Source organism: Bubalus kerabau, chromosome 9 (assembly GCF_029407905.1).
Source record: "Bubalus kerabau isolate K-KA32 ecotype Philippines breed swamp buffalo chromosome 9, PCC_UOA_SB_1v2, whole genome shotgun sequence".
In the NCBI taxonomy this organism is placed as follows: Eukaryota; Metazoa; Chordata; class Mammalia; order Artiodactyla; family Bovidae; genus Bubalus; species Bubalus kerabau.
In genome coordinates, this window is record NC_073632.1 from 105585942 (window position 1) to 105611170 (window position 25229).

The 25229-nt window shown below is 44.5% G+C and overlaps 1 protein-coding gene across 7 annotated transcripts in view; it reads right to left on the reverse strand.

The window, feature by feature from the left end:
• PRKN (parkin RBR E3 ubiquitin protein ligase) overlaps positions 1 to 25229 on the reverse strand; it is a 1201168-nt gene that overhangs the window by 369891 nt on the left and 806048 nt on the right. The window lies entirely within an intron of this gene.

The following is a 25229-nucleotide window of genomic DNA, read 5'->3' on the forward strand; positions in this document are numbered from 1 at the left end:
TGATAACTATACTTACGCACAGATACCGAAAGACTATGGTCATGCATGTGTGTGCCGTGCTAAATTGTTTCAGTCGTGTCCAACTCTTTGTGGCCCCATGGACTGTAGCCTGCCAGGCTCCTCTGTCCATGGGATTCTCCAGACAAGAACACTGGAGTGGACTCCCATGCCCTCCCCCAGGGGATGTCGCCACCCAGGGATGGAATCTGCATCTCTTATGTCTCCTGCATTGGCAGCTGGGATATTTACCACTAGGACCACCTGGGAAGCCCATGTGCATAGTCATACCACAAGCCATAGATCCATATTTACATTTGTAGAAGGTCCTACTTGAGAAGTTTTCTAAGAAAAGCCATAGATCCATATTTACATTTGTAGAAGGTCCTACTTGAGAAGTTTTCTAAGAAAAGCCATAGATCCATATTTACATGTGTAAAAGGTCCTACTTGAGAAGTTTTCTAAGAATTCATACTTTGGGGCACCACCTATGTTCCAGGGAGGGTGGTTCTGGTGATAGCGAGAGCTATAGACCTGAAAAATTACACTCTTGGTTACATTTCCAATTTCTATTCAAATTTTTACTCACCCAAAGCCTGGCTTACTTTATCTAGTCACCTAATATCATTTGGTTTCTGGGTACTATAATAACTTTCATAGTGCCTGAACTAAAATGCTAGATTTTGCTATTCTTCCATGGCTATCCCATTGTGCAGAAATAGGATTTCTCCTTTATAATTCTGGGATCAGTTAAGTAGGTGGAAGTCTAGAGGTTACTGGAATTCATCACCTATTATGTCAATCATACTGTTAATAATGAAGGTTAATCGTGAATAAATGTCCAGAGGATAACATTTTTTCACTATAGACATTTCAACAATCCAGCAATCCAAGTCTCTGAAAATAAAAAATGGGGGATACTATAACTTCAGACTAGTTTGCCAGATCCTAGATTGATTGAAGGAAGCAGGCTTAGGACAAATACAAGTAAGAAGTGCATTAGCTGGTGCCCGATAAAGGAAGGAATCAATTATCTTCAAAGATAGTATCAGCTAAATATTTAATGGGTTCACAGATGGCAGATGGAAAAATGGTTTCCTAAAGGGCAGCCAGGGCAAAGCCTTAATCTGTCGAGGCACAGATAATACAGACAACAACAGTGTTCACAGAAGGCCCCTCGTAGCTCCCACGGCCCACCGTGTACTCACCGCCTGTTTCGCAGGCAACCGTGTCGCCATGAGCACAGTGCAGGGAGCCTGCGGGGCTCCAGAGGGGAGTCGAGCCCAGCCCAGCGCTAGGACTTCTGAGCCCCGGGGCTTAGGAACATCGGTTTCTCCTAACCCTTAGTTTCCTCACCCACACCATGGAGAGAATTCTTCTGTCTCAGGGTTGAAAACCTGGCTTAAAACTCAACATTCAAAACACTAAGATGGCATCCGGTCCCATCACTTCAATGGGAAATAGAAGGGGAAAATAATGGAAACAGTGGCAGATTTTATTTTCTTGGGCTCCAAAATCACTGTGGATGGTGACTGCAACCACGAAATTGAAAGAGACTCTCTAGAAGAAAACCTATAACAGACCTAGACAGTGTATTAAAAAGTAAGGGCATCACTTTGTCGACAAAGGTCCATCTAGTCAAAGCTATGGTTTTTCCAGTAGTCATGTGCGGATGTGAGAGTTAGACCATAAAGAAGGCTGAGCGCCAAAGAACTGATGCTTTCGAACTGCTGTGTTGGAGAAGACTCTTGAGAGTCCCTTGGATAGCAAGGAGATCAAACCAGTCAATCTTAAAGGAAATCAACTTTGGCTATTTATTGGAAGGACTGATGCTGAAGCTGAAGCTCCAATACTTTGGCCACCTGATGCAAAGAGCTGACTCATTTGAAAAGACCCTGTCGCTGGGAAAGATTGAAGGTGGGAGAAGGGGACAACAGAGGATGAGATGGTTGGATGGCATCAATGACTCAGTGGACATGAGTTTGAGCAAACGCTGGGAGATAATGAAGAACAGGGAAGCCTGGAGTGCTGCCGTCTATGGCGTTGCAATGAGTCAGACACAACTTAGTGACTGAAAAACGGTTGAAGTGAGTGTTATACGAGACAACTTTGGCAAAGATCCCAGTTGCACGCCTGGCACCCACTGCAATCTACAGCGACAAGTCCCTCAGCTCCATTCCTCGACTACTGCCCATGATGTTCTGATCTACTGCACGCTGTTAGAGCAGAAGGGTAACAGCAGCCCTGCATTCTCTCCTTTCACATGAAATACGCTCCAGGTTTATTCCAGCATGTTCAATGACCATTATCCTAGAAGGAGGTAGTACTGAGTGCAGCTGAGATGAGGGCTTTGGCTTCACAAATCAGACAGTGTAAAGTCGGGCTGAGGCCTCCGTTATTCTCAACCTGTAAATCTGGGTCCCTGCTACGAGACACTTGTTCCTGAGGAGAGGGGTTGAAATAAAATCTAGCTCACTTCACATAATAGAAATGACATTTATTCTATGTGAAAACAGCATCTAGGTGGATTCAAAGATGTGCTATATCATTCAGGACATCTCTGGAAACTTTGCTTTAAGGATTCAGTGGTCCAAAGGAAGGTACGGATAAATAAAAGAACACATGTCGATAATAATAAAGATGGTTCATTCACTGCATGTGGAGAAAAGTCTGCTGCCAAAGTAACTCGTGTGAAAGCACCTAACAAGTTATCTGCCACACAGCAGGTGCTTACTACATGTGAGTGCCCCTTCCTGTTCCTTCTCCTAGTGAAGGACTGAGCCCGCTGGCCATCTTGACCCTGAATGCAAGAATGTCTCTCTGAGAGCATCATTCCAATACAGCTTTTCAGATAGATACTAAAATCATCATTCACAAGTAATCAGTTCAGCCAAATGACCCTTCTTTTCAATAGACCTAGATCAGTCACACTTTCAAAATGATCATATCCCATGGAATTGAAAAATTGTGGCAGAGAAATTTGATATGACATTAAAATAAAGATGATAGTAATAAAATAGAAACACAGGAGGGAAAAGAGGAAGATGGAAGCGTAATATTTCAGCTAGCTCTCCAGTCAGGAACCACAGCTCATTTATCTGAAACTATGAAAACAAAAGCCGGGCTTATATTTCTTTTCAGTTAAGTGAAGCTCTTTCAGTTCTAGATCCTCGTTCGGCTCCTCCAAACTAGTGAGAACTGGAAACCATGTCTGAAGAGCTGGCTTCTTTTGTCCTGGGTATATTGTTGCTAAATCGTAGATGGGCTAGTCCTGCCTTTCTGATTCTCCTCCTCACCTGAGTCCCATGAGTGAGCCTGATTTTGAGTGATGCTCAGTGATCTTTCCATGGACCCGGGCAGCACGAGAAGGAGCAGAGAGGAGGCCACAGATGGCTCTGGGGCCACAAAGCTCACGCAGTCACCAGTTAGTTGCAACCTCCCCACAACGGGGGCCCTATTCTCTGGTCCTGAAGAAAGGCAGGACCAGGGGACAGTCCCCCACCTCAGGAGTCCTCTCCCTGCCGTGTGGATGCTTTGGTTCCCTGCTGTTACCCTGAGGCTTGCCTTGTCCACGGAGGAAAGAGATGGGGGGCAGTGCTCCATGTACATAGGCGGTGAAGCCCTTGACCTCTGTCCCCTTGGGAAGAGCATTCACAGTCACTGGGCGATCCCTCTCGTAAACGACAGGGACTAGGTTGCCTGCGGGAGAAGGGATTGCTTTCAGATAACTAGGATAATCTGGAAGCACCCCAATGAAGAAGATATGCAAACACTTAATTACTGATCAATAAACACAATCTGATTATAGAGAAAGTCTTAGCTCTGTTACTCGGGTCCCTCATCTTAGGGCCTTTCAAAGATTCCCTCAGTGAAGATGCTGCGTGGATGGATGTCTTTCAAAGGGAAGGAGAGGCTGAAGTCCCTTTATGACCTTCTCTGTCTTTCACACTTTGAAACACAGGCATTGGAACACGGGTCACTGCACTGGCCTTTAGCCCTAACAGACTTCGTGACACTGATAAAGGAAGCCAGTGGCTTCCCGTAAGATTGGCGGATGCTCTGTAACTTACCAAGACCCAGAATGTTTGGCTTTTCTTGCTCTAAGATTGGGTTTATGGATTGTTATGTATTAATACATAATGCAGTGCTCTTCTCTGCATAGTAAGAGATCTTAATGGGGGAAAAGAATCTCTGCAACTCCAAAAATGACCCGGCACATATTATTTTGTGAAACTTAGATCTTTCTAAGTGATTAAATAAATTGAGAACTGGAGACTCAGGTATTCTAGAGGAAGATGCCGATCACCATTCATTTTTGCTGCACTGATGGATTTAAGAGTGAAGGTTATACTTCCCTGGTGTTCCAGTGGTTAAGAATCCACCTACCAGTGCAGGGGACACAGGTTCGATTCCTGGTCCAGGAAGACTCCACATGCTGCGGGGCAACTAAGCCTATGTGCTCTAGAGCTTTTGCTCTGCAACAAGAGAAGCCGCCACGATGAGAGGCCCACGCGCCGCCTCCAGAGAGCACCTGCCACTCACTGCAGCCACACCAAGTGCGCACAGGGCAGTGAAGACCCAGGGCAGCCAAAGAAATCAGTAACGTTTTTAAAAAGAGATAAGGCCTTTGTCTCATTGTTAAAGCCTGAGGCTGCATGTCCATTCAGTTACTTTGAACATGCTGGGAGAGCACTTGGCAATTTGGAAAATGTACATGTGTTTAAACTTCTCTTAGGTCTCAGCAGGTGGAGCTCAGACAGTGGTTTTCACCCCCATCAAAATGTAAGAGAAAGAGAAATTTTAATCACAGAAAATTTGTGATTCCCGGTTTGGGACCAATGATAGCTGCTCTTTCTTTAGTGAAACTCGCATCTCCATCTGTGAGTGAGTGAAAGTCGCTCAGTTGTGTCCGACTCTTTGTGACCTCATGGACTATACAGTCCATGGAATTCTCCAGGCCAGAATACTGGAGTGGGCAGCCTTTCCCTTCTCCAGGGGATCTTCCCAACCCAGGGATCGAACCCAGCTCTCCCGCATTGCAGGCGGATTCTTTACCAGCTGAGCCACAAGGGAAGCCCCAGAATACTTGAGTGGGTAACCTATCCCTTCTCCAGTGGATCTTCCCAACCCAGGAATTGAACTGGGGTCTCCTGCATTGCAGGCGGATTCTTTACCAGCTGAGCCACCAGGGAAGCCTTCCATCTACCTCTCTGTTTTCTCAAGGAGCTCCATCCACAGCGGCCTTGCTGTTCTCTCTAAACCCTGTTTCAGGGGCTCCAGCCAGACCAGTTCCCTCCCTGCTGAGGATAAGCTGAAGGAAATCTTTCTCATCTCTCCCCACCTGACCGAAAACAAAGCGTAAGTCTGGACAACCAGAACACAAGTTTTCTATACAGGTTTCTGAAAGAAATATTCTAAATATTATTTAAACTATAAACAGAGTAATAGATGCTCATGGCTAAAAACAAAGAAATGGGGGGGAAAAGAGACTTTTTTCAAGTGTGCATTTGCTTATCTCCTGGTGGAGCATTAATTTGAGAGGAGGCATTTGAACCACGAAATGCCCTCATGAGTAAGGGGAGAGGACGGACTTTGCCCCATTGGGTGATGATACACACGTTTCTGAAGAAGGAGGTAAAACAACCTGAGGTGATCCCAGCTATACTACTCTTCACAGGACATCAGGTCAAGCCAGGCAGAAACCTAACAGCAGGAAAGCATTGTGTTCAATAAAAGATGTACTTTCCCGCCCATTTCACACACCTCCTCTCTTCATTGGCCCTTCTCCTGCAGGAAAAATGACCATGGAATTCTGCATTATGCCAATAAGAAGTCAAACTCAGACATACAGCTGTTTACCTAGAAGTATACCTAAAGCCTCTGAAATAATTCTAATACTCAAAAATTGTGAGGATGACAGAGATAAACAGGAGTTAATTAACACAGCACAATTACTTTTCCTCTGTCCAACTCTTCCCATGAAATGCGATTTACCTGGCTATTGTAATTCTCAAATTCAACTCAATCGATCAAGAATCTGAGAAACTGTATCACTGATCTTTAATTAAGAAGGCGTGATAATTGTTCATGGAGACTTCTGTACTTTTCTGTATGCTCGGACTCAGCCACTTGGATAGTACTACAAGGCAATGCCAAATGGAAAACAAAGCTTTACATGTAACCGTCATAGTTAGTAGTAAAGAGTCCACCTGCCAATGCAGCAGATGCAAGAGATGTGGTTTAGATCCCTGGGTTGGGAAGATCACCTGGAGAAGGAAGTGACAATCCACTTCAGTATTCTTGCCTGGGAAATCCCATGGACAGAGGTGCCTGGCAGGTTACAGTCCATGGGCTTGCAAAGAGTTGGACATGACTGAGCGACTAACCAGAAGAAGAAGTATTAAAACAATTAAAGAAAAATACTGACTTTTAATGAAATTTTATGGATATAATTCTTCTCTCTTAATAATTAAAGAAATGAAAGATTTATTCTGTGTATTTGGGTAAAGTAATAGCTTGATAAGTTTTATTTTTAAGCAAAACCATTATTATGTTCGATTATTGTAGGTTGGATAATTGTCCCCAGGTAGAAAAATAACCAATTTAAGACCTATACTGAAATTTTATATCGGTAGACCACTTACATCTTGAGATCATTTTTCATTCCTTATTTCATTTAATTCAATTAAAAAACTCAGTGCAGTGCTTCCTTAACCTGAATCTCTGATATGTCCAACTCAAATGTGATAAATGCCAAAATGAGCTTATAATTAACAATAAGGTACTAAAATTTGCAAGTTAAAAAAGTACAGTAAAGTATGCACCAGGTAAAAACTCATAAAAATGCCACTCTCGGGCGGTTGCATCTGGTATGTTTTTTCGTTAGGGAAGTTACAAACTGGGGGTGTGCCAGGGTGACAAGAATAATACACAGGCAACGGGCATGCCCATGGGTGGGCTCGGACAAAACCCACTTGTTGGATAGAGTAGGGAAACGAGGGTGCGAACTATTGGCAAGACCTACCGCATGGTTGGTATCTGTTTTGCTACTTTGAAGTCTCCGTGACTGTTTATAATAACTGCAGGCATTTCTAAACATGTACTGTTTCCCTGAAATTAAGCTAAGATTTTATACATGTAATATTAAGCGAATTCACTTATTTTGAAGTCAAGCATAGGCATAGGCATATTTTAAAATCAATGCATTCATTTTGAGCATATAGTTCCTTGTGCTGCGTACACTGTGTGCATTTTGAGTGTTTTATCTAATAAAAGATTTAAAGGCTTTAGGAAATACAGATGTGGCTGATCCATATAAAGAACTCTGAACTGAAGAAATGCAAATGACAAATTATAGGATGAACAGAATGGGCTTTTCATCAGAAATTAGACTCTTCCAAAGATAAACAAAGATTGTCGAAGACAAAGAAGTGCACTTGGATAGGAGGACCAATTAAACAAAAATACTGAATATGAATAAGCAAGGAGCTAAACGTAGCATGGAAGAGAGACTGAGCATAGAGTGCACTGTGAAGAGACAGATGTCAAATGTATATGCATATCTTATGTGGGTAACTATGATGATCTGGGAGAAAGGCACATATTTCATTAGGAGAATCCACTACATTTAAAGATGCATGAGTATCACGGGCTTATTTGAGTCTCAGTCACGTGTCCAGGGTGGTCTGTGCTGTCTGGACCTCCTCACGCTTGGTCTCCTATAAAATCAATGTGTGGTCCTGCCCTCACCTGCGGGTGCTGTGCAGATCTAATTAGCCTCATGTGGATTTTCTGGAGGACAAACAGTGATCTCTGATGTCACCCTTATGTCCCCCACTATGAAGCAACAGCCCAATGATCAGGCCACAGCAACTTCCCAGTTAATGCTGCCTTTCTACTTGAGAAAATGATGCTTATGGATCAAACAGATGGACTTCTATCAACTTGATAATAAGACAATGAATATAAGCCACTGAATATATGACTCATTATTAAAGATATTAAACAGAAAGATATCAAAGTTACTCTTTACCTCTACTAGGTATATAAGAAAATGTGTCCAAATTTAATTTGATTTAGGGAAATATGAATTTTTATGTCTTAAAACTAGTGGGAAAGTCTAAAGACTCTCCTTATATGGAAAAATCCAAAAACAAAAGTAAAAAGATGAGTAAAATAATTTCATAAATTCTTTTATAGGTTTAAAATTTTATTTTTTTATGGTTACAATGGCTGTGGCCTATGAATTCTAACTTTATAGTTCTGCTGTACCAGGAGTGTTGCACAGTAACACTCAAGCAGAATAATTTTCAGACATGAAAGGCTACTGCATATACATTCTGGGGGGATAATAAACCAGAATATTACAGGTAGTAAACTTTGGGAGTAACTACTAAACCTCCCAGAAGTTAAAAAAAAAATCCCTCAACTTCCAGCCTGATGTTTGTTCCTACAACTTGATATAATTGTTCAGAATTTAGTTCTAAAGGTAATTCAGTTTGCTTAATTGAAACAAAGCGTTATCCCAAAGACAGAAAATGTCCCATTCTTGGCAATATGGTTGAGCTGACTTCATTTCCTCTGGGTTATCACAATAGCCAAACAGTGGAGACAAGCTAAATGTTCATGGACGAGTGAATGAGTAAGACAGAAGGCAATGGCACCCCACTCCAGTACTGTTGCCTGGAAAATCCCATGGATGGAGGAGCCTGGTGGGCTGCAGTTCATGGGGTCGCTAAGAGTCGGACACGACTGGGCACTTCACTTTCACTTTTCACTTTCATGCATTGGAGAAGAATAGGGCAACCCACTCCAGTGTTCTTGCCTGGAGAATCCCAGGGATGGGGGAGCCTGGTGGGCTGCCATCTATGGGGTCACACAGAGTCGGACACGACTGAAGCGACTTCGCAGCAGCAGCACACACACAAGGGAGTACTATTCGGCCATAAACAGGAAACCCCCTGACACGCTGCACAGCATGGAGTAACCTTGAGGACATGATGCTGAGTGGCACAAGCCAGTCTCAAAAAGACAAATTCTGCATGAGTCCACTAATATGCAATAACTAGGGAACTCAGAGAGAGAGAACAGAATGGTGGTTGGTGGGGCTTGGGAAGGGTGACATGGGACCTTACTATTCAAAGGGTACAGCATTTTCATCAGGAAAGATGGAAAAGTTCTAGAACTCTGCTGCACAACTTCTGCTGAGAATTGCCAATACTGTCACGCAGGCAACAGTTTGCGAGAGCAGGTCTCACGCCAGGTGCTATTTAGCACGATCATAAAATTCACACAGGAGATGGACAGAATCAAATAAATCTCAACTCTAGCTTCCGGGAAAAAAATGCATGATGTAAGCCACTAAATTTATGGTAATTTGTTAGGCAGCAAGACTTACAAACGACTAATTTCTCCAGGAATTCAGGCAAATTTAGGGAAAAGTTCTTGGCATAGAGATTTTAATGTTGAAGTTTTCAAACAGTTGGTTCTTTCACCTGATGGTTCATAAATCACAGAGAACTGAATACACCTTCCAAGCAAATGATGAAATGATGAGAGGGACTTGAATGGCTGAAGTAATCCCACTACTTATATTATCGATGGAAATAAACACATTTCATAGTTTCACTAAACCGTCACAAAAGTCTTCCCTATTTGCCTCTGTCCCAATGATGCATAAAACATGGTGATGTCTGAACATTGATAACACCAAGATTATTTTCCTTTTACAGCAGTCGTTTTAAGTAAACCCAAGCTTGTAAACAGACTTTTCTTAGAAAAAAAATATTTTTTCTTGTACCATGCAATGTAATTTTGGGAAACACAGATAAACAAAAAGTACTCACGAATCACCTGGAGACTCACCATCCAATGCTAGCCGTGGCTTTCTTGTTACGGTGTGTCATTTGGCTCTCATTCTCTGTAAAAATAACTATAATGCATGTGTATCTAGCTAGAAAAAAATGGTACCCATGAATCTATTTGCAGGGCAGGAAGAGATGCAAATATAGAGAACAGACTTGGACACAGCCTGGGAAGGAGAGCATGGGATGAACTGAGAGAGTAGCGTTGACATATATACAGCACCATGTGAAAACAGACAGCTAGCCGGAAGCTGCTGTGTGGGCACTGAGCTCAACCTGGGGCTCTGTGCCAACCTAGAGGGCTGGGATGGGGTAGGGGGCGGGGGGAAGTCAAAAGGGAAGGGACTTATGTAGACTTATGGTGATTCACCTTGGTGTATGGCAGAAACCAACACCACATTGGAAAGCTATTATCCTTCAATCAAAAATAAATTTGCAAAAAAAATTTTTTTTAAAGAATTAAAAGATAATTGTAATTCTCAAAAATATTAAAAAATGAATTAAAAAATTAAACAAAAGGAATTTAAAAATAACTATTCTGAAAAGTGAGATAATAAAAATCTATCATGTACCTCCTCTTTAAAAAATTTTTCCTTTTGCAAAAAAAAAAATTCTGGCTCAATAAATATTTCTTGACCATCTGCTTTGGAAATGTGAGATAACACATCCTTCCCGGGGGTGATGGGAATAAAACGATGCATCTGTTCACCATTTTTCACTCACTCGATTCATTCATTCATTGATTCATTCATTCACTCTTTACTGAGGTCTAATGTGTGGGAAATGTGTGCGGCACACACAGGGTAAGACAGAATCCTACTGGTCAGAGAATTCAGTCTGATGCCAACACTGATACTCAAATGAAGGATTACCAGAGGGAAAGGGGTGTTGAATCGTAGGGACTTCTGCTGATATCTGGCCACTCCTGTTTGTAGCTTATAATCTTGGCAAATGCCTCTTTTTGCACCTTTATTTATTTGTTGAATTCAGACTATCTACCTTTCTGAGCAGCAGCGAAGATTGCTGTTGTTGTTTAGTCACTAAGTCACACCCAACTCTTTTGCCCTCTTCATGGACTGCAGTCTGCCAGGCTCCTCTGTCCATGAGATTTTCCCGGCAATTTCCTTCTCCAGGGGATCTTCCCACCCCAGGGATAGAAACTGAGTCTCCTGCCTGTGTCTCTTTTATTGCAGGTGAATTCTTTAGCACTGAGCCAGCTAGGAAGTCCAGCAGAGATTAGGAAAGAGAACGGACGTACAGCATGTAAGGTGGGGCTTTAGGTGCTGGCAGCCAACTGGATGCCCTGTGATGTGAACTCTGTGACTGTGCTTCTGAGAGGAAGGGGTTAAAGCAGGCTGCTTTGACCCACTCCCTTTTCCAAGTTATCCCACGGGGATGGCATGTGGTCTAATCTCCTTGTCAACTGGAGTTGCTAGGAGAAAGAAGTCTTTTTTCTGTAATACCCTTAGCAAAATATCCCTGGGTAAAGACTGTTGTTCAGTCACTCAGTTGTGTCCAACTCTTTGCAAACCCATGAACTGTAGCACGCCAGGCTTCCCTGCCCTCACTATCTCCCAGAGTTTGCTCAAACTCATGTCCGCTGAGTCAGTGATGCACCCAACCATCTCATCCTCCGTCACTCCCTTCTCCTCTTGCCCTCTGTCTTTCCCAGCATCAGGGTCTTTCTTACCTGTAGCTAATAGAACCCGGGATCTACAGGATGTGGCCTCTCTGTTTATCCGAGGCTTCCTATTGCCTGCATCCTCAACATCCCTTTCATAAAGCTTGGTTGTGAGTAGGAGCTCAGGTGTGTGTGTGAGTCAGCATTAAAAAGCTGCCTGGACATAGCTCAGTGGACCACTCATGGAGGAAGGAGTCTGGTGAAGGGAGACTCAGAGGGAATCCGCAGACAGAAGACAGAGAAGGGAGGTGAGACAGGCACGGTGTGGAGTGAGAGGCCCAAGTTCAAGCTCAGTGGGGAGGAGAGAGGCTGATTGTGAGGGTCAGGTGCGCCCAGGAAAGAAATAAGGACTTTGCCATGAAGGCCAGGCAAAGCCACAGAGTGACTTTTACTAGGGGATTACTTGACCAGAACAAGGGACCTTAAGAGGGGACTGGGATAGAGTGACTAGGGCAGGGAGTGCCCTTGGGAAGGCTGGGGTCCCGAACGGGGCAATATCTGAATAAATGAAGAGCACAGGCTGAGGATGAAAGGAGAGAAAAGATTTGAAAGCTATTTAGGAATATATATAGAGAAGGCAATGGCACCCCACTCTAGTACTCCTGCCTGGAAAACCCCATGGATGGAGAAGCCTGGTAGGCTGCAGTTGTTGGGGTTGCAAAGAGTCGGGCATGACTCACTTCACTTCTTAGGAACATCCAAGACTTTAAGAAGCCTTAATTTAACAAAGGAGTTAAAATATGGATAGAGAAGAGTACAAAAGGAATGATAAGAATATTTGATCGTGTTTTTGAGCTCTGACATTGCACCAGAAAATGTATATATATGCTTTAAATACATTAACTCAGTAAAACCTTATACTGACTCTGGGAGGTAACCTCTGTTATTATTGCCATTTCAAAGATGTGGAAAGTGAAGCCTAGCAACATTACACAGCCTTGGACTGTAAACCAAGACAATCCAGAACCCAAACTCTTAACTGTTACAATATTACAGTATTCCACAAATACGGCAGAAAACCACAGAGCCCTAGGAGAGAATGCACCCTCCCTCTGCGACCCCCTGACCCGCAAAGAAAAGGATAACTGTTCAGGGCAGGTGTGAGTTCTAGCTGGCCATCCATAAGGTCATGCTAGAAGAAAGGGTCAGAACACTCCACACCGGGGTCCCCAGCCTTTCGGGCACCAGGGACGGTTTTGTGGAAGACAGTTTGTGCATAGACTGCAGGGGCTGGAGGTGGTTTCGGGATGATTCAAGTACATCACACTTCTTGTGCACCTTATTTCTATTGTAAATCGCTGCATCGTGATGATGTGGTAATGTCAGTGATGGAGAGCGGCTTTAGATACAGATGAAGCTGCGCTCACCACTCACCTCCTGCTCTGTAGCCCAGTTCCTAACAGGCCACAGACCAGTACTGGTCCACAGCCCAGGAGTTGGGGACCACTGCTCTATATTATCTAAGAACACTGCTTGTTACATCTGATATATCACATACTAAATGCTGTAATCCATTAACTTATTTTTATACTTTGGATAGACCATATTCACATGCCTCTAAAATAAATTATTTTTTTGAAAAAAATACATTGAACAAGTCCTCCTATCTAAATCTGGCCTGCCTTCTTTGATAAGACTTCAACATCAGAAATAGCAGATGCGAGATTTGACTCCTGTTCAAAAGTGAGTTCAAAAGTGAGATTAGAAAGCAGATTTTTCTTAAAATGCAGCTGATCCCCCCCCTTTAGCTTTTATTATATAAAGAATAGGAAAGAAAGCTTTAAATCTTTCTTTGAAAAGTAACATTAAAGCTTCACCCAAAAAAGATGGAATAACCCATTACCAAGCAGGTGTGTCTTTCTCAGGAATTTAATTTTGGGGAAAAGAACCTTCATCATTTTGAGGTGTACTCAAGCAAATAGATGATTATAATACCTGCTGCTAAGAAGAACCAGCCATGTTTGCTTCATCTTTGCAAACTGCCTTTCCACGCTCCATATTCTTAATTCACATTTTATGACCTTTATTTTATTGGAGAGAGATTTACTTAGCTTTTGTAAACCTGAAAATTCCCTGACACAGACCTTACATTAAAGGGAAGAGAAGGACATGGCATTACTGTCTCTAATCTAACATGGAAAAGGGGAGAGTGTCCCTGAAAGATGAACACATGAGGACCACATGGGATGGGGCCACCAGCTGTCACACGTACTGAGAATCGGGGGAAATGCGGACCCAGCACCAAGCAGGGTTGATGGAGAGCTGGGTGTGAGGCTGCCAGTCACAGAGGCCGCGCCTGGCACCACACTGGACGCAGCTTCCGTTAGATGCGTGCTTCCTGTTTCTGGAGCACCACACCCACCTTCATCCTGCAGAGGAGCTGTCCTGGTGGGCGGGCTGGCTGGCCGTATCTGCAGCCACCCATCTGGATCCAAAGTATAAATCTGGGTGCTCCTGTTTGTAATAGTCAGGACATGGAAGCAACCTAGATGCCCATCAGCAGATGAATGGATAAGAAAGCTGTGGTACATATACACAATGGAGTATTACTCAGCCATTAAAAAGAATACATTCGAATCAGTTCTAATGAGGTGGATGAAACTGGAGCCTGTTATACAGAGTGAAGTAAGTCAGAACGAAAAACACCAATACACTATACTAACGCATATATGTGGAATTTAGAAAGATGGTAGAGATGACCCTGTATGCGAGACAGCAAAAGAGACACAGATGTATAGAACAGTGTTTTGGACTCTGTGGGAGAGGGCGAGGGTGGGATGATTTGAGAGAATAGCACTGAAACATGTATATTACCATATGTGAAACAGATCGCCAGTCCAGGTTCGACGTATGAGACAGGGTGCTCAGCGCTGGTGCACTGGGATGACCCTGAGGGTTGGGATGGGGAGGGAGGTGGGAGGGGGGTTCAGGATGGGGAACACATGTACACCCATGGCTGATTCATGTCAATGTATGGCAAAACCCACTCCAATATTGTAAAATAATTAGCCTCCAATTAAAATAATTAATAAAAAAAATCTGGGTGCTCATTCACATAAATATGTCACAGGTTGCAAATGTCTACGGTCAACCTTGTCAAGTATCTAGAAGGAGAATCTAGTAAGTTGACTATTAAAGACGAAAGTTGACTAAGTATTAACAAAGAAGAAACATGTAAGGAAAACTGTAGGAAGTTGGTATATAACTGTCAGCTGAGAAGGTCTGGGTTGAGGTAAAGTGCCTGCTGAAAATCAGGTGACCTTGATGGCCCAGGACCTCTGTGTGAATGAACTCATCTGACCTCACTGTGTCTGGATTTCTTCAGTTGTCAATAAATGAGGTACCTTATTATCTTAAGTTTCTTTTATTTGTAAAGTTTACAGCTTTTATTTGAATCACAAAAATTAAAGAGGCATAATAGCTGTGCTATGGCTTCCCGGGTGGTGCTAGTGGCAAAGAAGCCACCTGCCGATGCAGGAGATGTAAGAGGCAGGGATTTGATCTCTGGGTCAGGAAGATCCCCTGGAGAAGGAAATGGCAGCCCACTCCAGTACTCCTGCCTGGAGAATCCCCGGACAGAGGAGCCTGTCAGACTACAGTCCATGGGGGTCGCAAAGACACGACTGAAATGACTCAGCATGCATGCACACAATAGCTATTCTGTAATTAAACTAGCCTGGGAGAAAGTCTACACCTGTTCTTTCAAGTCCTTCCAAAATCAACATTCCCTTCCACCGTTTTCCAAACTACTGTGTTTGAAAGATGTTTGTCTGCCAAAGAAACAATGAGTACTTTTCTCTAGCTCTCTTTCCCTCTTCTTTTTTTCTTTTTCCTCTCATTTTCTAAGTCAAAGACACATGTTACTGTTAATGAGGATTCAGGTCAGCCTGAGTTAATTGCTATTATCAGACTGAGTTGATGCAATTTCTGCCCAAAGCAACTTGACATTTCAGTTAAACTGTGCAGGCTTCTCAAAGGAAACTGTACACTTTCCTTTAGAAAGTGAAGGTCTGAAAGCGTTAGCTGCTCAGTCGTGTCCAATTCTTTGCAACCCCATGAACTGTAGCCGATCAGGCTCCTCTCTCTGTGGAATTCTCCTGGCAAGAATACTGGAGTGGGTTGCCATTCCCTTTTCCAGGGGATCTTCTCAACCCCATGGGTCTCCTGCATTTCAGGCAGATTCTTTACTGCCTGAACCACCAGGGAAGACTCACACTTTCCTTTAAGCCCTTTTGAAATATGAAAGGTGGCACCTGGATGCCCAGGGTTGTCCTGTGGGGCCCAGAGCTGGGATTATTCCCCTGCTCTCTGCTCCTTGCGCTGCAAGGCGCTCGTGCTGCTGGTGGTTCTTCTCTGTACCAGCCCTGTCTTTTCAGATGAGGCCCTTCTCCTTCCCTTGTGCACACGGCTCATCACCGGTACCTGCCCAACTTCAGTCTCCTTTGATCTGAAGGCTTCCTAGTACCTTCTCTGGTGGTTTATCCCGGAAAGTCTCTCTGATCACTGGGTCCAGACAGAGGACCACCCAGCCAGCTGCCGTTCCTGCAGAGGGCCTGGATCAGCCCCAGGTTCTCCAGTGGAGCTTCTGAACAGGCTGTTCATAGTATCAATGGACACTTTAGAAACCGGATGTGGTAGCTGAGTCAAGGTCAGGCTTTACGACTGTAACAAATGACTGACGCTCAAGCAGGCAACTTTATTGTGAGACAACGTGGGGAACAGAGGGCCTGAGCCTCCCAGAGGACTGAACTCAGAGGAGAACAGTCAGAGGGCCAGAGCTTCCCAGAGGACGAAATGGAGAGTGGAACAGTCCGAGGGCCTGAGCCTCCCAGAGGATGAAACGCAGAGGGGAACAGTCAGAGGGCCTCAGCTTCCCAGAGGATGAAACGCAGAGGGGAACAGTCAGAGGGCCTCAGCTTCCCAGAGGATGAAACGCAGAGGGGAACAGTCAGAGGGCCTGAGCCTCCCAGAGGATGAAACGCAGAGGGGAACAGTCAGAGGGCCTCAGCTTCCCAGAGGATGAAACACAGAGGGGAACAGTCAGAGGGCCTGAGCCTCCCAGAGGATGAAACGCAGAGGGGAACAGTCAGAGGGCCTCAGCTTCCCAGAGGATGAAACGCAGAGGGGAACAGTCAGAGGGCCTGAGCTTCCCAGAGGACGAAACGCAGAGGGGAACAGTCAGAGGGCCTGAGCTTCCCAGAGGATGAAACGCAGAGGGGAACAGTCAGAGGGCCTGAGCTTCCCAGAGGACGAAACGCAGAGGATCACCTCAAGACCTCTGACCTGCTGATCATTAAAGAAGAATTTATCAGTGACTGGTGCAATAACTTTCGATGAAACTGAAGAGGAAAGCCTATCAATAAAACAGCTGATAGTCCTGTATGATCAAGAAACAGACAAGGCAGACTGCATTCTGATCTCTGGGAAAAAGGTAAAGCTTACATGTGCAAAAAAAAAAAAAAAAAATTACCTCACTATCTCAACTGAGTTGATAGTTCAGGGGCTCGAAAGTACAGATAAGCCTAGCTTAGGAATAATTGGATAAATTTATACACAGTTGATGACTACCCTGTAAGTCCAGAATTTACCCGAGTACATTTGCTCATGGGTCTACAGCCATGTATTTTCACTCTTAATTTAGCCAATTCCCCAGGGTCCATGCTTGATTCCTGACTTCTGACATTATCCTGAGATCACTCCGAAGACTGTCTACTCCGAGAAGCTTAAAAGCATCTGTCAAATCATTAGACAATTTCTCCAAAGGCCTGTATGCATGTAAGGGTAATTCAAGGGATTTATCTGGTGGTCATGACATCTAATTGTTTCTCTGAGGACCTGATTAAAAACCTTTACAAGTGAAGTCTGGGAACAGAAACCATCTCCAGAGGTAACAAGACGTTTGCAATGAAAAATCTCAGAGACGCAGTAAGCAGACTGAAGGGAGGTGCCCCAAAGGCAGAAGGTGGAGTCTCAGGGGGACACGCCAGCAGGGATGAAAGCATGAAGGCAGAGTCCGTGTGGCCAGCACATCACTGCCAGGGGCTCCTGTCTTTCCAGAGCTACCGTCCTGGGCTCTTCACCTCAGAGACAGCAAGACCCCCATATCAGCACCGAGCCGGAAGCTCGCAGCCGGAGCTGTAAGAACCACCGTGATGGGGAGAATGCTCTGGGGAGCTCTTGCTGTGGAGCACACAGGGGGATTTAATTTGACCTCTTTCACTTGGGAAGAACAGGGCTTACACCATTCCGAGTTAATAAGAACTCTACCCTAAATAGGGGCTTCCCAGGTGCCACTAGGGGTAAAGAACCCACCTGCCAAGGGGGCAGGAGATGTAAGAGACTCAGGCTCGATCCCTGGTTCGGAAAGATCCCTCAGAGGAGGGCATGGCAATCTGCTCCAGTATCCTTACCTGGAGAATCCCATGGACACAGGAGCCTGGCAGGCTACAGTCTGTATTGCCGCAAAGAGTAGTACACGACTGAAGTGACTTAGCACACACACGTCCCCTAGATAATTCCCGTTTCACCCTCTATAGTGTTCTGGATGAGCTGTGTTTAAAAAATTATTTCAGCAATCTCCATGTGTGCCCTTTAACTGCCCCCAAGACCTTGGAAGCAAGAAGCGGAGGTGTCCCTCAGCAAAGTCCTCACAGGTTGAAGGAGAGTTTCTAGCTCCCAGGGCCCCTGGTTATCCGCTTGTGACCCACTCTCTTCACTTTTCTTATGATAAAAATGAGAACTCCAAGCGGTAAAGCAAGGTGGTCTCTGGAGCTCTGCGAGGCGCCCTCACAGGTCGGCCCACTTCCTTCTCGCCCCTGCCCGCAGAGACAAAGCCACCCATGGCGTTTTGTAGAGAGGAAGAGACAGAGGGTGCAGACGTGGCTGGAAGATCTCAGCTCTTCTGTCTGATGACCAGGCCCACTTTCTTAAGGTCACGGGGGTTGTGAGAGGAGAGTCTGGGGTTTAAAATCAGTTCTGCTTCTGAGACGTCCCTGCTTCTCGGAGCCTCTGGGCGCACCGGCAGCATTTGCTGGACGAAGCGACGACTGTGGCAGAGAGTCTGGTGGGGACGCTGCACCGCGTGGAAGACAGGCTCACACATGGCAGAGTCCTGTCTCTTCACTGTCTACTTTTTTTTCCTCTCGAGGTAAACCCTGTTGTTCAAATTGGCTTATGCGCATGCGTAAGAGGGTGTAGTCAACAATGTCATTCGGAACAGAGTACAATTCTGGCAGCGATTCTACCACTGAGGAGTTTGGTCAGAAACAAACTTCCTGCCGCAGCTGTGCCCACAGGAAAGGACTATCACACTGGTGTGTGCACATTTCTTACTGCGGTCTCCCTGCTCTCAACAAGCGGTCAGCAAACAGTGTTCTACAGAGCCCTCTGGTTCGCTCATGACCTTGGAGGCCTCTGACAGCAGAGAACACAAGGGGCCCTGGGAAGCCTGCTTGCACTCTCCAGCACATCTCCTCCAGTTCAGGTAGCTTCTGTTTCACAGTTCATGGGAAGACACCACATGATGGGTTTCGTTGATTTGTATGTAGGTATGAGCCTTTTACGGAGAAGGCAATGGCATCCCACTCCAGTACATTTTCCAGCCTGGAAAATCCCATGGACGGAGGAGCCTGGTAGGCTGCAGTCCATGGGGTCACTGAGGGTCGGACACGACTGAGCAACTTCACTCTCACTTTTCACTTCCATGCATTGGAGAAGGAAATGGCAACCCACTCCAGTGTTCTTGCCCAGGGACGGGGGAGCCTGGTGGGCTGTCGTCTCTAGGGTTGCACAGAGTTGGACACGACTGAAGTGACTTAGCAGCAGCAGCAGCATGAGCTTTTAAAAAATTTATTTTAAAACCACTTGATAACTTGGCTAATTTTATTCTATTATTTATTATCTTTTTTTTTTTTTTTAACAAATTGGGTGTAATAAGCCTGAAACTGTGATACTCACAAGTCATTTTGTATCCGAAACTTTCAGATCTCCATGCTAAAGTTTCCAAATAACCATACCAGGGGCAAGGATACGAATGGTGGGTTTAAAAAAAATGCTTGCCCTGGATTGAACCACAATCCAAATTATCACAAAAATTGAAAAAAAAAAAAACCAAAAAAACAGTAAGTGAGAGGTAGTATTAGATATGGGACAAAGAAGCAACGGGGCCCATTTCTGCAATTAAAAAACTACCAGTTATTAAGTAGCTATTTCTAGCTCTGCATACCTTATTTCTAACTTTCATTATGGAATACATTAATGAATTAGGAATAATATTAAGAATCCTTACTTTAGGAAAGATGACCAAGAGGATGATTTACCTGGCCAGGCCACAAAGCAGAAAGATGCCCCAAACAGTGTTTAGTCCTGGTATTTCTGTCTCCAAAGTCCCTGGCCTTCCCATCACCATCCTCATGCCATCCCAGCTTCAAAAATGCCATGTGGGCAGGTGTGTTTCATAAAGTTTGTCAAGTGACTAAACGAAATATAAGTCTGAAAAAATGTACCTTCCACTGGTGATTCTAGCTCAGGTTTTAACAAAAGCCAAGCCAGCGGCATTTGAAATCACCCTTCCGATTGCAAGGATAGTGGTGAAGGCAGCAGGAGCCCCCATTTGGTAAGAGCTCACCGTGTGCCAGGCACCGCTCTAAGCACTCATCCTGTCTCTATGAGCTGCAACAGTAGATGTGAGTATTGTGCCCACTTGACAGGTGAGACAGTTGAGGCCCAGGATGGCTGAGGAAGGTGCCTAGTTTCACGCAGCAGGGGAACGGTAGTTGCATGATATTTGGACACAGGAGTGTTGGAACATAGCTAGTCTGACTCCAGAGCTCAGATTTTTAGTGCTGAGCTCCGATTTGAAAGCATAGAGAACCATGAAAAATATATTATTCATAATATAGAAGTTACATGAGCCCCGATTCTTCCCTGAAGAGAACTGATCATTTGATCTGGGAGACACAAAGCAATGAAATGATTGTGTGTAGGACTGAGGTTGAGAGAGGGCACCCTCAGCGCGGACTTCATCTGAAGTCAGGACAGACTTCATGGAGGAGGTGGGCTTCCCAGGGTCCTGGAAAAATACACAGTTCTGAGCAAGGCTGGAAGTATTTCCTAACAGGGGAACCCAATAGCACCCCTGTTGAACACCAATTTACCCTAAATAGGAGGATTTGTTTTTGAGCTCTCAGTTTTGTTCCGCTGATCTATATGTCTGTCTTTATGCGACTACCATATTGGCTAGATCACCATAAGCTGGTATTAAGTTTTGAAGTTAGAATCTTCAAGTCCTCTAACTTTTTTCATCATTTTCAAGTGTGTTTCAGATATTCTGGATTATTTATCAGGCGAAATTTAGGATCAGCTTGTCAATTTTTTTTTTTATTTTTGCAAAATAAAGGCACCTTGGATTTTGAAAGGGGGGAAAATAAAGAAAAAGTTCTCTCTTGAAGATCATAAAAATTGTTTACTCAAAGTTTTATGTTTTGATAAATTGACTAGATATCCTCTTTCAAGGCCTTAGTTTTGAAGTAGTAGACTTAAATCCTAACGTAAGAGCAATCTACCTTTCCTTTCCACAAATCATGCCAATAAAAACACCAAAAACAAATATCCATTGTATACATACATGGATATAGAAATATGGGACAAATAAGGCAAGAGTCTAAGAGCAGAATTGCCAGTAAGATGAAAACAGAGATACCATGGGAGAAACACAGGTTTAGATCTTGCAAGGGCAAATCTTGACTCTAGTAATCCAGACTGCAGTGAAGATAGCATACAGGGAATACTCCACTCAAAAGTGTGATATGGAGACAGGTTCTGCAATGTCGTGGACTTTCCAGGTAAAAGGGGAAGATCCTGGGAGGGGGCTGGCCAGGGAAGATTGCAGGTGGGCTCAGGGATGAGCTGACGTCTGTCTCCATATAAGCCTGATGGTAAGAACAAGTGAGGGTTATTTTCCAGTCAATTAGACATAAAGCATGATTGCTGCAGCCTGGTATGTATTCAATTAGGATCATAATATGATTGTGCTGAGGGCAGGCATTTTGTAAATTCTCCCTGTCTGTACTTGACAGCAAGGCTGAACCAGAGCCCGTTGTGTGGCCACAAGCTGAAAATCAGGATCACTTCCCTCTTCTGAGAGGGACCAGAGGTCTTCATCATAAGGTCCCTGACCTGCCAAAGGAAAGGCATTCTGGGGCTGGAATGCACACAGAGAAACCTGTGTTCACTAAGAACCTGTCAAGATTCTTGGAAGGAAAGCTATGATAAACCTAGACAGTGCCTTCAGAGGCAGAGACATCACTTTGCCGGCAGAGGTCTGTCTAGTCAAAACTATGGTTCTTCTAGTAGTCATGTATGGATGTGAGAGGTGGACCATAAAGAAGGATGAGCACTGAAGAATTGATGCTTTTGAACTGGGGTGTTGGAGAAGGCTCTTCAGAGTCCTTTGGACTGCAAGGAGATCAAACCAGTCCATCCTAAAGGAAATCAATCCTGGGTGTTCATTAGAGGGAATGATGCTGAATCTGAAGCTCAAATCCTTTGGCCACAAAACCCTGATTCTGGGAAAGATTGAAGGCAGGATGAGAAGTGGATGGCAGAGGATGAGATGATTGGATGGCATCAATGACTCAATGGACAAGAGTTTGTGCAAACTCTGGGAGATAGTGGAGGATGGAGGAGCCTGGTGTACTGCAGTCCACGGGCTCGCAAAGAGTCAGACACGACTGAGCGACTGAACAACAACGGCAAAGATTCAGGCACGCCTCCTTGTTTGTCACAATTCTCTCTGTGAACTGGGTATTACTGTCCTGATTTTACTGATGAAATAGGATGAAATAGTGGACTGAGAGGCCAAGTAATTTTCTAAAGTGGTGCCAAGGTTCAAAAACGAGTCTCTTTGCCAGTAAAATCCAGGATGTTTTCACTATGTCATACCGTCTTCTGTGTGTGCTATGACAGCTTTGGGAGGGGTTGTCCAAGAGCAGAACTGATAATACTCCACTGAGCACTCCTGTGAGACCTAGTCATGGGGGCAGTAAGAGACGCTTGCTTGCACAAGAAACAAGTCCTTACCTTCTAACTAGGTGGTAACTGGCTGGGTCTACATCCAGTTCCTCCCCCATCCTAAAGCTCAAACACACATACAGAGAAAGACAAGGAGAAAGGCAGGAAGATTGGGGATGGAGGGAAACCAACTCAGTGAGCCAGTAAGTGGTAACTGGTAGGGAAGGGGAATTCATACCTGTGTGTGTATGTGTGTGTGCGTATAGTGTTAAAGTTCATATAAGTGACTGCCTTAACAAAGATCTCATCCATAAACATAGTCATAACTCTAGTCCTCAAACTTCATGCTCAGTAATTCACTTGTCATATCGTAGAAGCATTTTTCAGTTGATTTGGACGCACTCATCGAACACCGACTGAGGGCTTTCTAGATAGAGAGCTGGCAGAATAAGCGCCTTTTGAGTCCATTAATTGAGCATGTACTGTGTTCTGAACTCTGAAGATTCACATGTAAAAAATAAGGTCCATGTCCTCTAAGCAAACGCTGCTTGGAACAGACAAGAAAAAGAAGAAACTGTCGTCAATTCCCAGTCCCCTCTTTTGAGATTTCCATAAGAGACGATGAAAGCTACAGCCACTTTAGATGTCCACCTGCTCGCCTAGAGAGGAGCTGAACAGAAATCATCCTGATCTCACATAAAGAAAATGTAATTGAAGTGATATGAGATTCTTTTTTCTCATCAGGGTATTGATTTCTGGGGAAAAAAAAAAATTGCAGAGAGAGAGGAGAGAGGACGTGGTGGGGGTGGATGGAATGTATGTGCTTCAGGTTGATGCATGAAGGGTCCCAGTGTCTGAAGCTGCTGCGATTCTGTAGTGCTGCCAAAAATTAATGGAGACAATTAACTGCAGAAAACACGTGGGCACAATATCAGCAGCACATAATCCTTTCTAGTTAAGAGGTCCTTACTGGATTACTGTGGAAATGCTCTGGAGTTCTAATTACCTGTGGAAGTCCCACTAGGTTACTGCAAAACATGGTAATTAGACGGTTGTAATCTAGGGTGTTCACAGGGGACTGAGGGTTTGCTCTAAGTACCGTGGTGTTTTCATGGCTATTTACTGAGCAGAGTACCGGAATTTAATGGAATTTGGTGGAATTCTCCAATGGCTCTTGTGTGCATGTAGTTAACAAAAACGTGACTTCATATGAGTTCCCTGGGTTTTTGTGGAAGGGCTGAAGACTAATCCTTAGCTAATATATGGAAAGCATATAACCTGGGTGAGGAGGGTTATGAGGATTTCTTTGGGGGATTTATTGCTCTCATCTTCAGGAGGCATTTTATTCGGGGGTATTACCCAGCTTTGAGATCACGACGTCGCTAGGAAGAATGCAGCTTTAGAAAGGAAATGCACACAAAAGCACACAGCTTCTTTCAAACCTGGGCTGACACACCTGTGGGTCAGTCTTCTTTTACAGCAGAACTGGAACGTTATGACACATGTTTCCTAAGTTTTGAGGAAGCACCTACAACCCATGCGTGCATGGAGAGAGATGCTGTATGTGTTTCAGTGATAGGCACCATCTATTTATTCCAAAATGTTGGTAAATATAAAAATATATCAAGAATGAAGTGGGAGTTTGGAATTAGCAGATGTAAGCTATTATACACAGGATGGATAAACAATAATGTCCTACAGTACAGCACAGGGAACTAGATTCTGTATTCTGTCATAAACCATAATAGAAAAGAATATAAAAATAATATATATATATATGCATAACTGAGTCACTTTGCTGGACAGCAGAAACCAACATTGTAAATCGGCTATGCTTCAATAAAAAGTAAAGTAAAAAAACATGTATGAGTTGAGTGATGGAGACAGGTCTTTCTCTTCTTTACTTTTTGCCAACCCCGAATCACCCTCTCGCATTTCCTGGTCTGTGTATTACATTTGCGTACATAAAAATGAAACTCCGACGATACACTTTCCTATGCTCCCAGAATACAGAACATAAAAGTAATCTAAAGAACAGACCGGCATAACATGCCTATCCAGGCTCTGATCGGAGCTCGGGAAAGCAGCTCGCCTTTCTCAAGGGCTGGGAGCGCTGTCCTGGCCAGTGATCAGGAGCAGCGCCAGGCCACCGGGAAGGCACGTGCTGGTGGCCTGTGTCTCAGGCCAGCTGGGCACTCGCTGGAGCGTTTGCAGGCGGCGTTAATTAAGAGCCTGTTCTCTTCTGCCTTTCCTTCAAGGCAAAGGCGAAAGGAGGCAGCCAAGGTTGCAGAGCGCTGGATGCGGCTGCTGGCTGGAGGCCCTCCCTTCTAAGATAAGCCCCATCTGTTTCAGCCGCTTGCGTGCGTGCTCAAGTCACTTCAGTCGTGTCCGGCTCTTTGGGACCCCATGGACTGTAGCCCGCCAGGCTCCTCTGTCCACAGGATTCTCCAGGCAAGAATACTGGAGTGAGTTGCCATTTCCTCCAGGGGATTCTTCTGACCCAGGTATCCTACACTGGCAGGCAGATTCTTTACCCCTGGGAAGCCTCTTTACCCCCTGGGAAGCCTCTGCTATGGCTCCCGTAGCCGAAAGCCTCCTCTCTAACCTGCAAGCAGAGAAGGGCACAGCTGTTGTGCTGAAGGACTTTTAGACACAAGCTGGCAGTGAAAGTGCTCCGT